Here is a 13,332-nt window from a genome sequence, read left to right on the forward strand (position 1 = left end):
GGTGGTCTGTTTCACCATAGATAATATACATGCTGTTCTTTCAAAACTTCCCACCCTCACGTTCTCCCCCAGAGTTCAAAAATCTGTTCTGTACTTCTGTGTCTCTTTTTCTGTTTTGCATATAGGGTTATCGCTACCATCTATCTAAATTCCGTATATATGTGTTAGTATACTGTAATGTTCTTTATCTTTCTGGCTTACTTCACTCTGTATAATGGGCTCCAGTTTCATCCATCTCATTAGAACTGATTCAAATGAATTCTTTTTAACGGCTGAGTAATATTCCATGGTGTATATGTACCACAGCTTCCTTATCCATTCATCTGCTGATGGGCATCTAGGTTGCTTCCATGTCCTGGCTATTATAAACAGTGCTGCGATGAACATTGGGGTGCACGTGTCTCTTTCAGATCTGGATTCCTCAGTGTGTATGCCCAGAAGTGGTATTGCTGGGTCATATGGCAGTTCTATTTCCAGTTTTTTAAGAAATCTCCACACTGTTTTCCATAGTGGCTGTACTAGTTTGCATTCCCACCAACAGTGTAAGAGGGTTCCCTTTTCTCCACACCCTCTCCAGGATTTCTTAAGTATACCTTGATGTTCGACAGTAAGATAGTTTCACTGTCAGTCCTGAAAGTGCTTTCAAAGAAAAGGAAAGTGGAGAATGGTCTAAAGTAAAGGAAAGGTATAGATGAGCTGTGAGGTAGGCCTTGAGTTAACCTGAGGGACGAGAAGGCATTGGTGGTAAAGAAACTAGCCTGTGGGTGAGAAAAAATTTGGGACTAGGCGTTATGAGTTTGAGAAATAAACCCCACAGTCAGATAGAAGGGGGACTTGAATTGCTATTGCTCCTTATCTGTTTCCTTTTTGTTTTGATTTCTTTCAACATCTGATGATAACATTGAACTACAATTTTTTGAGCATATACATTGCCTAATTTCATTAGGAAAAAAAAACAGTGCGGTACAGATTAGGAGACTGAGACTTAAATTATATAACTTGGACAAATTTATGAAATGTGTTAGAATCAGAGCTGTTTTTTTCAATCTAGATTTTTCTGACTTGCAACAGTTCTTAGCCACTTTGTCCCTTGAGGCAGTAGTAGTCCATATACCAAATCTAGCCTACAGACTTATTTATATGTTTCACTGCACCAGGTCTTAGTTGTGGCATGCAGGATCTTTAGCTGCAGCATGTAGGATTTTTTTTTCCCCCCAGTTGTGTCATATGGGATCTAGTTCCCTGACCAGGGATTGAACCTGGGCCCCCTGCATTGGAAGCATGAAGCTTCAACCATAGAGCCACCAAGAAACTCCCTGGATTTACTTCTTCAGATTAGCAGAGTGTCGATTTTATTGTTACTGTTTTTTTATCTTTATTCCTCAAAGTAACAGTTGACTAGAGCTGAGTAGTGGTAGATTATCATGGTCCTTCTTGGCGGTGAAGCCTACTTCACTCATTTGAGCTACCTGCCTGCCCAGTACTTTGTGAGTGTGCTTTCTCTCCTCTGACTAAATCATGGAAAAAAAGTAGAGTGTCAGTTGCTCAATCGTGTCTGGCTCTTTGCTATCCCATGGACTGTAGCCTGCCAGGCTCCCCTGTCCATGGAATTCTCCAGGCAAGAATACTGGAGTGGGTTGCCATTTCCTTCTCCAGGGGGTCTTCCTGACCCAGGGACTGAACCTGGGTTTCCAGTACTGCAGGCGGATTCTTTAACACTGAGCCCCAGGGACTGAATCTTCTAATTACATTAGAATTGAGTTGACATTATTAGGGCTGACATTTGTGAAGTTTAAATTGGCTTGTATATTTAAAGCCTCAGTAGAGATAACATTTATGAAGAATTATAATTAACTCAAATAAAAGGCTGATAAAACTTTTTATTTCTATAAAATTCCTAGACCTTTTCCAGTTTCAGTATTTTCTCAAACTGTCTTCAGTGATTCTTATAATATGCAGCTATATGCTATCCTCTTACTGAAGGAAATGTGTCCATGAGTGGTGTAATTAACTAGGCCATTAATAAAGATAATTAGTATGATACGTCATTTATTTATGGCTTTCTAAATTGATGGTCAGGTGGTCTTTTTCCAGCTGTAGTTCTTGAAATGCTATAAATTACCACTTATATCTGTTCATTATTACAGCAGGACCAATGCATTTTGAGCTGTTAGGATAAAAAAATTAAAGTTACATATAACTTAGTCAAAAACATTTTAGAATTCAACTGATGATTTTTATCTCCTAGGAATTAGCATTTTTTTCCAGACAGGTTATGCTATTATTATAAATCAATGTATTGTGAAACTAGTAGATAATCTGTAAAAAATGAGCTTCATTCATGAAGACCAAGAAACAGAGTTTCTATCCTTAGAGAATAGCTCCCCAAATTCCTACATTGACTAAACAGTTTTTCTTTTTAAGGAAGTGTAGCTTTTCTTCAGGACTGGAGTTATTATAAATAAAAGGACCGATAAATCTAATTTATCATATAGTTAACTTTCATTTATATGAGAAGATATGATTTTTATTCATGTTCTTAATCTAACTACTCTGTCTTTCAGCACTTTTTTCTTCAGAATTTCTCAGAGCAGGAACAAAAGATCAGTAAACCATTAATGATGGCAGGATTAGTGTTTAGAAATGAGATAAAGTCAAGTAGTCTGAAATTACTGTAGCAGTGGTATCTGTCTGCCATTATCTGACCATCATGAGGTATGTATGGCATTGATTTCTTAGTCACTTTCTCCAACATGCCTTGTCCCCAGACCAACTTTCTTGATTGATGGTTTTGTAACTTCCTTATGCCTAAATGGGGCTTCACAGATGGTGCTAATGGTAAAGAACCCACCTGCCAGTGCAGGAGACATAAGAGACTCAGGTTTGGTCCCTGGGTTGGGAAGATCCCCTGGAGGAGGGCATGGCAACCCACTCCAGTGATCTTGCCTGGAGAATCTCACAGAGGAGCCTGGCAGGCCATAGTCCATAGGGTCGCAAAGAGTTGGACACTACTGAAGTGTCTCAGCACACATGTATGCCTAACTGATTTCTAAAATGAACAAAATCTCTGATTTTTAAATGCATTTGTAAGTGACTGATAAGAGATTTTCTTCTTCAGCATATGAGCAGGAGAAAAATTAAACTTGTAAAAGCAGCTGAAACATGCTTTATACAAATGAGGTTTTGTTGAATAAAGGAATTGGACACACTACTTTAGCAACTACATTGTGTTTTTAAGATTCAGATGTTGAGCAGTTTTCTTCGGCTCTAAACGAAAATGCTGTATAAGTAGGCTGAGAACCTGTAACTTAACATTTTGTTGTTGTTTAGTCGCTAAGTCGTGTCTGACTCTTTTTGTGACCCAATGGACTATCTGCCAGGCTCCTCTGTCCATGGAATTTTCCAGACAAGAGTACAGGAGTGGGTTACCTTCTCCAGGGGATCTTCCTGACCCAGGGACTAAATCCGCACCCCCTGCATTGCAGGCAGATTTTTTACTGCTGCACCACCTGTGAAACATTACCTAGGATAAACGCAGCTCATCAGATGCTCTGATGAGTGAAGTTCAGATGCCTAGTGTGAGATGTCGTTTAGCAGAGCATGTTTCCTCTTTGTAACAGAGCTGGTAACAGAAAGCAAAGCATTTGCTCAGAGCTGTAGGGCAGCACTCCTCAAACCCTGGTGCTTGACCAGTTTTATCTTTAACTTCCATTCCTTTGCAGAGCAGTATACTTGTGAAAATGAAATGGGAAAAAAGGCATACAAAATACAAGCCCGGATGCAGTATCGTGAGATTTAACAGACATATAACTACTCCTATAGTTGTAAAAATCATATTGCTATAAAATTTTTCAAAGACTTTCTCTCATGTTGTACCTGGTGGTGGTGGTTTTAGTCACTTGGCCGTGTCTGACTCTGTGACCCCGTGGACTGTAGCCCACCAGGCTTCTCTCCCTGTGGGAGTTCCCAGGCAAGAATACTGCAGTGGTTGCCATTTCCTTCCCCAGAGGGTCTTTCTGACCCAAGCATCAAACCCGCAGGTCCTGCATTTCAGGCTGCCTCCTGCATTGGCAGGCAGATTCTTTACTACAAGCCTGTACTTGTTGCAGACCGTTTTGGATTATAATGCCACATTTTTTCATGTCTTAAAACAGCATAGATCCATAGATATCCAGATGAAAGTAGCGTTGCTGCTGCTGCTAAGTTGCTTCGGTCACATCTGACTCTGTGTGACCCCATTGACGGCAGCCCACCAGGCTCCCCTGTCCCTGGGATTCTCCAGGCAAGAGTACTGGAGTGGGTTGCCATTTCCTTCTCTGGAAAGTAGTGTTACTCCTATCTCAATAAAGGTTTTAAGGTAATTAGTAATGCACTCATTTCAAAAGGAACTGTGATACAGTGTAGTTCAAAATCAGTGTTGAGCAAACTGTTTAACATCCAACTCTCTTCTGTTAAATGACCTTGTAGGATTGTTGTGAGGATGTAAGGAAATAACATAGCACAGGGCTTAACATTGTATCTAGAACGTAAGAACTTTAGAAACATTGAGGATTATCCTCAGTACTGATTATGAAAACTTTCTAAAGATTTTCATTTTTATATCTTTGTTCTAAATTATAATTTTAAACCCTTTTCTTTTGGAATAGACTTCTAATAATGGGTAAACGCCTCCCTTCCCCACCCCAAATCTTGAAACTTCTCTGCAGTTTGAAATCCGAAAGGTTTTGCTTTGGGGTTGACTTTCCAGATCACCATGAATGTTTTTTTTTTTTGGAGAGGCCAGGGCTTTTCCACTGGTCTCCCTGCTGTATAGTATTTTTCTCAGTATTTAACTTTTTCTTCTTCTTTTTGTTAAACTTTTCTAGTTCACATTACTTTATGTTTTTCATTTCTTAATTGAACCCTGACTAATATAGCTAAGGTAATGGGTTATAAGGGCTTCCCAGGTGCCTCAGTGGTAGAGAATCCGCCTGCCTGTGCAGGAGACGGAGGTTCGATGCATGGGTCAGGAAGATCTCCTGGGGGAGGAAATGACAACCCACTCCAGTATTCTTGCCTAGGAAGTCGCATGGACAGAGGAGCCTGATGGGCTACAGTCCATAGAGTTGCAGACACAACTCAGTTGTGGACACAACTGAGCACGCACACACAGTGGGTCATAAAATCATATAGCTACTGAGACTGAGCAGTAAATCAGCCCTGGTGTGAGATAAAATGGTCCACGTGTCACACACAATATGTGGCAGCTGACCTCCAGGGTCAGTGCCTAGGGGTCTCAGGGAGTCCTAAGAACTGTGGTCAGCCGCAGATGTCATTTAATGACACCAGCCCTGGCATTGCCAAATCTTCCTGCTTTTCAGAAGTTGAAAATATTGAATCTTATAAATTTTATACTTTGGTTGCTAATTCAAATATTATTACATTGCTGTGTGGGTCAAAAAAACCTGTTTATGAGCTGCCAGTCTCAAACTTCTGGGCTGGACTGCTCATTCCTAAGCTCTCTGTGAAGTAGAAAGGGCAAACTAGCAATAGAAGGGGAGGGACAGCAAGTAGAGGAAATAAGTCACAGCATGACACCAACGGGGGGGGGGGGCACTGAAAAGATTTCAAATTGCTACAAACCCTCAACACACCATTGTTCTGAACCACTTTGAAAAGGGGAAAACATCTATCTGCATATTAAGGGCACTGTGCTCTCTAATCCCACAGTATAATAACAATAGCTACAGTATCAATTTATGTGTTAAATTCTGCTTTGATTTTACAGTGACCTTGAATAGGAAGAGCCTCAAACTTTATTAAGTTCAAAGCCACTATTTATATGACCTCTAAATTAAAATTTTTAAGCCTAGCTGTATAATAGAGGCTCTTTGTGGAAAATTTGTAAAACATAATAACGTGTGAAAGGAAAATAAAACTATTATCCTACGGGAGAATCACTAGTAACATTTTTGTTTCTTTTCATTCATTTTTTTTTCATGTTTGTTTGCATTTTTAATATGATTGATTATGTAGTGTGTACATGTGTGTGTGTGTGTGTGTGTGTGTGTGTGTGTGTGTGTGTGTGTGTATTTATTTATTTATTTATTTATTGCATTCCCCCTTTTATCTGGGGAACTTCCCTGGTGGCTCAGATTGGTAAAGCGTCTACCCGAAATTCGGGAGACCTGGGTTCAATCCCTGGGTCAGGAAGATCCCCTGGAGAAGGAAATGGCAACCCACTCCAGTATTCTTGCCTGGAAAATCCCATGGATGGAGGAGCCTGGGAGGCTACAGTCCATGGGGTCGCAAACAGTCAGACAGGACCGAGTGACTTGACTTCACTTTTCACTTCTTTTATCTGGTATTCTTTTCCTTTATCATTAAAGACATGTTCTAGGCACTTTTGGCCTCATTTGGCCACACTTTGTGGCTGTGGAAACCAGGGTTTGTGGAAACCCTGGGCAGTTAAAGAATGGAATCCTAACCACTACACAGCCAGGAAATTCCCTCTAGGCACTTTTTCACGTCTTCATTACATTCAGTTATTTTATATACAGAAATTCTTATTATGCATTTGTTTTCAAGTTTTTGCCATGATACTGTTGGGATTTTTTTTTTTTAATGATAATAGTGTTGAATGGATATTTTTGTGTCTAATGCTATGACCACATTTCAGATTGTTTCCTCAGGGGTAGAATGACAGGATTAAAGAACGTAGATATCCTCAAGAAGAGTCTCAGTCCATATTACCAGGTTTTCTTAATGTATTGTTTCCAACAAATGCAAATAACACTGTATTCTTACAAACACTGAGTACCATCATTTTTAATTTTTAAAACTTTGCTAATTTGATAGGGAAAAATTATTTTTTTCTCAGTTCAATCAAACTTCTTGTGTATTAATAATATTCGTTGTCAGTGTTTTCCCAGGTCTTTCCCATGCATCAGTGGGTTTTTGTTTTTATAGTCATGTTGAGCAGTCTTATGAGATTTTGTTTTATTTTTAGAAAAGACTCATACAAAAAGAAAAGCAAGTTGGTCTTGTTTTCCGAGATTGAAGGAAGTAGCATCAGTGGAGTGTTGCTTGTTATTACCTCTATGCAAATGAATTTAGGAAAGGGAAATCTGTATGCCACTGGCTTAATGGTAGTGATTGTAGCATTGTTCACTTGAACTTCCATCCAAGTATCTGGGTTTTGTATTGTGATTCTTGTGGCGGAGGGGCTTAGAAGCATTTACGGCATGCTCCCAATGAGCTTGGAGGTAAGTGCTAGTGACAACTGCTCTGTATTAAGTGTGCTAACATCATATGCCTACATGCTAGTAGTAGTAGTGGCAATCCTGTCTTCCAGAGAAGGATATTGAACTTGCTTGGTGTCACAGAGCCACGGCTTCGAGGCAGGAAGCTTTTAGACATCTTGTCTCCGTTGTCAGAACTTGAAGAATCAAGTTCATATTTGAGTTTTCTTGATTACTGTTACTGTGTTACTGTCACTTAGCAGCAGATCATGTAGTAGGTAAATTGACATCAGGAAGTGTCTCCTTGAAGCAGGTTTATTTGTAAGAATGTGGAGAAAGCCTTTATTGCTTCAACAAGAGTCACCTTGTGCCCCGTGATATTTCATCCCTTCAGTGCTTACAGCTTTGAAGGAGTCAGTCTTATAACAAGAGATGCATCTTTCATTTTTTAGGAAACTGCAGTTGATGTTTTTCAGTAGAACATGAGCATGGTATAAGGGAGATTGAAATAAACCATTTTCAGTATTAAAAGCTTTTAAAATTATTGGCATGTATTTAATTGAACCAAACAATTTATTGGCTGTTTCTGTGAGCAAGGAAAGAAAAATCATTTAACTACCTTGGTATCTGCCAAGAAAACTAAACTGACTTCAAAGCTTGCACTGCGCTGATAGCTTAATGGCACTGAGTCCAAACTGCTGTTTTAATTAATAATTCTGGTCAGTCCTTTGGCTTAGTCAGCTACAGATGTGGAATTGTAGAATGAGATAGCACCAGACAAATGGCATTGCCCAGTTCATACCTCTCTCGAGAAAATATTTCACTTGTTCAACAGATACTATTGCTTTGGGAACTTTTTTCATCTTGAACCGCACGTGAAATTTGTAGTTCTTCATTTAAATATAGCTTTTCAGTGATTTACCATAAGCAAAGGAGAGAACTTGTCAGCATTTTGACTTTGACATGTACACTGTTCTGAGATTAAATAACAAGTTGTGAAGTTGTGTGAAAGAATACAGCTGTACAAATAACATGGAGCCCTATCTCAAGTGTTTGAAATAAATTGAGTCTAAAATGATTTGGGTAGTTGAAAAAAATTTTTTAAGAGAAATTGAAACTATAACCCATGGCAGTTATGCTTATTTTTTTTGACTATTGGATTTTTTTGTTTCCGTCAGAAGTGTTCCCTCTATAATTAGGTTGCAGTGAGAAAGTTACTACACATTTATCAAGCTAATCAAAGTTATGTACAATAAATAATCTTCGTATCACTTTGCTGAAGATTGAAGCAGTGACTAAATAGTGATTGAAACAGTGCTGAAGATTGAAACAGGTTTTGAACTCCTGGGGAAAAAAAAAGATGTCTTTTAAGGTATTTGCATTAATGAGACAAATGACTGCGTTGCCTCACATTTACTGTGATGGAATCCTATTATGGTTCCTTATTTTATGTACTTTAATACCCCTTGAGCCAAAGGATAAATTCTGAATCAAATAACCACTGAAAATTCTAGATATGGTTACACTTTTAAGGGACATGTTAGGCCTATTTCCCAGCACAAGTGTTCTAAAGAGGTTCCAGAGCATTTATATATTTGTTGGTTTTAAGGGCCAGTTGAATGGCAGGTACCTTGTATGAATCTGGGTATTTAATTCATTCTTTTTGTATATGTTTAGGGAAGAATCTGTTATGTGTCAAGATACTAGTCTATAAACTAAATATCAGCAGTAAATTAAAAACAAAAGTTTCTGCCTTCACAGAACTTAAAATTTTGGTGTAAGGAGTTCCAAGAACAAACATAGGTTTGTCTAACTTAGTTAAATAACTTAGTTAAGCATAGGAGGTTTAACTTCATTTGGTAAATAAATGTATGTACTCTTAATTTCAAAGTAGACTGAAAGCATAATACAGTAATTTTAGCTCACACTGCCTTTCCTTTGAGGAAATACTACAAAGTGGGATGATTTACTCAAGTTTACCTCAGAGATCTCTTTTTCCAAATTCTCAAATTCTTCTTTTTCTGACTCTTTAAAATGATATTGTATAATACAGATCTCAGGCTTCCTTGATGGCTCTGTGGTAAAGAATCTGTGTGCATTGGCTGACCTGAGTTTGGTCCCCAAGTCAGGGAGATTCCCTAGAGAAGGAAATGGCAACCCACTCCAGTATTCTTGCTTGGGAAATCCCATGGACAGAGAAGCCTGGTGGGCTACAATCCATGGGGTCACGAAAGAGTCAGACATGACTTTTCGAAATCTAAACAACAACAAACACAGATCTCGTTAGCCGTAATCTGAATCAGATGTCCAGCAATAGCAGAATGGATAAACTGTGGTATTCTTATGGTTATTACTGATAAAGCTTCTTTGAGCGTTTTTATACAAGTTTTGGGGGGAGACGTATGCTTTCATTTCTCTTGGTAAATAACCCAAAAGTGGAATTACTGGTTTAACTTCATAAGAGACTACCAGTTTTCTGAAGTGATTGTACTATTTTATGCTCAGCCCAACAACATATGGGAGTTCCAGTTGGTCTGTATCCTTGCCATCATTTAGTATTGTTGATCTCTTTGATATTAGCCATTCTAGTGGGTGTGAAGAAGTATCTCATTATAGTAAAGTTTGCGTTTTGATGATGACTAAATGATGTTGAACATCTTTTCATGGACTTACTGGCCATTCGTATATCTTTTGTGAAGTATCTGTTCAGTGTTTTACCTTTTTTTAATTTTTAACTTTAATTTTGTCTCTTACTGAGTGGTAATCATTCTTTATATTTCAAATGCAAGTGCTTTGTCAGTGGCTTAGGTTGGGTTCCCCAGAATACAGACTCTCAGAAGATTTGCAGAAAGATTTACAGGAAGTTTATTGGATGGTGGTCTTGGGAATAACCAAGTGTTAGTTGCTCAGTTGTATCCGATTCTTTGTACCTCCGTGGACTGTAGCCCATTCAGACTCCTCTGTTCATGGAATTCTCCAGGCAAGAATACTGGAGTGGGTAGTCATTCCCTTCTCCAGGGGATCTTCCCGACCCAGAGATCAAACCCGGGTCTCCTGCACTGCAGGCCACCCTGTGAGCCACCAGGGAATAGCAACTATGAAAGAAGGAGCAGGATGAAGCAGATGAAGAAGTTGAGCTATAGTTTGGTTGCAGTAGAGGCCTCAGATCACTCCACAGAACGCACTGAAGTTTTATGGCCCTTCTGAGATATTCTGACCTGAGGCTTTGTACCTGCATCTGCATAGCAGCAAGTTGGGCTAGTCACTGGGTGTGGACTGCTCGAGGGGAGGGAATGTAACTTTTAGGTTCATTCCCTTTGGCCCAAGGGCAGTATCTCAGAGGGATTTAGCTGAAAGCCATCAGTAGGCAACATTGCCAGCAATTGGGGGAACAGATGTCTCCAACCTGAAGGGGCCTGAGTGTATGTTGTTACCATAACACCCACCACAAATATATGTATTTCCAATACAGATATATGTACTTTCTTCCAGTGTGTAGCCTGCCTATTCATTTCTTAATGGATCAGCAAACATTTAAAATTCTGATGTTGAACTTCTTTCTCTTAAAATAGTTTGTGTTTTTTGTGTCCCTGTTGAGAAATCTTTGCCAACCCCAAGATTGCCAAGATTTTCTATATTTTTTTTCTAACAGCTGTTGAGTTTTAGGTTTTATATTTAGGTGTATAATCCATCAGGAATTAGTTTTCATGTATATGACTTGAGCTACCACCCAAGTAATTCTTAAGGCAGTTAGCTCTTTCTCTTTTAGGTACATCCCTTTCCTCTTCTCATCTTCCCTTATTTGCAAAGCTGAGGCATCTTTCATTTCCATTTCCCAGAGTAGAGCATAGTCAAAACGTTGACAGGACAGTCTTCTTCCCTAATAATTTATTCATTAGTTTGAATTGTGGAGTTCTGAAACTGAGGCCCTCAAGTGAAATGATAGTCCGGTGCAGTTTTACCCTTATTTTTGTCCTTTCTTTGCAGTAAAACTTGACATTCATGATTGTTTTAAGCAAAGGTGACTTTTATGAATTGTTTAGAGCATGATGAAAAGACTAATTAGTTGCCATGTCAGAGCTATTTTTCCATCTTGTGTTCTCCATACTGTGACAGTTGTTCTCAAATGAATGCTGTGATTAGCAGTGCTTTGGTGAGTTTAGTAACTTGGAAAAGACAAAAACTCTTAGAATAGCTCAATATTGAACATTAAAATAGGAACACCAGCTGTTTGATGTCCTTTTCCCAAAATGCTTCAACCACGTTCTCCTGTTGCCTCCTATATCTTCATAGGATGTGTAGAAATATTATTTTAAAGAAGAAAAGTTGAGGTGCTGACTTGTTAAGTGATTTGAACATGGAGTTAGTTCTGCCTCCCAAGTCAACGCCCCAACCATTGGATGCGTTCAGAACTCTCTCAGTTTGTAAGTCATTAATAGCCATCCAGAATGTGTGAAGGGCTAACCTGGCCTAGGTGCTAAGGGGATTTCCCTCTTGCTATAGGGCAAGTATTAGCTGTGCTGACATTGCGGCTATAGTTCCCCCATTTTCAATAGAGACACAATAGATATGGATCCCTGCTTTCTTTCCAAACAAGGAGCGGGTAATATTTCTTCTAGCTTTTCAGCTAAGAACCTCCCTTAGAGGCAGTACTTGTATGTGTGTATTCCCACAGCTTCACAGTTGCAGCTTCAGTAGTATTTCAGAACTAATACAGCCATTGTTGTTTTTGCTAACCTCATAAAAGAAACTAAAACAAAAGGTGAGTACGTGATATACTGTAAAATTATTAAAAGTTTTTCATAAGCAACATAAATGCCCTCTTTTAGTTTTAAAGATCATTTTTCATACTGCCAAGATTCTAAGAAGGGTACATCACTGCTTCAGGAAATTTTGAAACATAATCTTTTATATCTTATATGTCAGGATACAGTCTCCTAAGGAAATCTGAGTAAAAAGAAAAAGCTGGTATTAGTGGATTAAAGCCATAGATCATTTATGGCATTGATTCTAATGTTGGTTTCATAGATGTATACTTCCAAATACATAAAGTTGTATACATTAAATATCTACAGCTCTAGTATGTCAATCTTGAGTATTTTTTTAAAACTAGAGGACATTTTAGTATTAAACTAAATATGTTTTTTCATTGCATGAATACTACATGTTCATTGCAGATAAGTAAATGTATTGTAAGTTATATATTACATATTTATAAACTATAAAGAAAAATTGTTACTGTTTACACTTGTTCTGCTTATATGTATACTTTTTCAAAAGAACTATGAGATTATCAATGCATATTGTTTGCCAGTAGCTTTTTCCTCATAGCAGTACATCGTGCCTTTTTAAAAAATTAATTAACTTATTTGTTTTTGGTTGTGCTGGATCTTCGTTGCTGTTCGATGTGGTACACGGGCTTCTGATTGCACTGGCCGCTCTTGTTACTCTTGCTGCAGAGCACAGCCTGCAGCTGGCGGGCTGTCGAGCGTGGGCTGTGTAGCTGTGGCACACGGGCTAAGTTGCCCCATGACATATGGCGTCTTACCGAATCAGTGATGAAACCCCTGTCCCCCGCATTGGCAGGTGGATTCTTACCCACTGGACCATCAGGGAAGTCATGTCATTACTTTCTGTATCCATGAGTAGACCTCTGTCATAATTTTTAACTGCTGAGCTACTAACACTTTCACTTTTCACTTGATGCTGTGATGAAGTATTTAAGTTTATTAGCTAATGTCCTTTCTTGGACATTTAGATTATTTTCAGGTTTGCATTCTTAATATGTACAGTGGTCATCTTTGCATAGTTCTTTCTTTCTTAGGAAAATTTCCAGCAGTGAAATTGCTGGATCAGAGAATTCACATTTTTGAGGCTTTAAATCTAAATTACCAAATTGGGGTCCAGATAGGTTGCAATAGCTTCCAGTTCCTCCAGTTTAAGATGAGTATGCTAACTTCTCCCTATTGTGGGTAGTAGACAAGTTTTCCCACATCACTGCCAATCTGGTAAGCTTAAAAATGGTTATCTCCTTGTTCTAATTGGCATTATTATTCATGAAACTTGGGCTTCCCTGATGGCTCAGCAGGTAAAGAATCCACCTGCAACACAG

General features: G+C 38.7%; 1 protein-coding gene across 1 annotated transcript in view; it reads left to right on the top strand.

Annotated features, from left to right (window-relative positions):
- Positions 1 to 13,332, top strand: part of SLC39A9 (solute carrier family 39 member 9) — a 44,446-nt gene that overhangs the window by 1,828 nt on the left and 29,286 nt on the right. The gene's annotated exons all lie outside the window — the stretch shown is intronic.

The sequence above is a fragment of the Muntiacus reevesi genome, chromosome 7 (genome assembly GCF_963930625.1).
Source record: "Muntiacus reevesi chromosome 7, mMunRee1.1, whole genome shotgun sequence".
Lineage (NCBI taxonomy): Eukaryota > Metazoa > Chordata > Mammalia > Artiodactyla > Cervidae > Muntiacus > Muntiacus reevesi.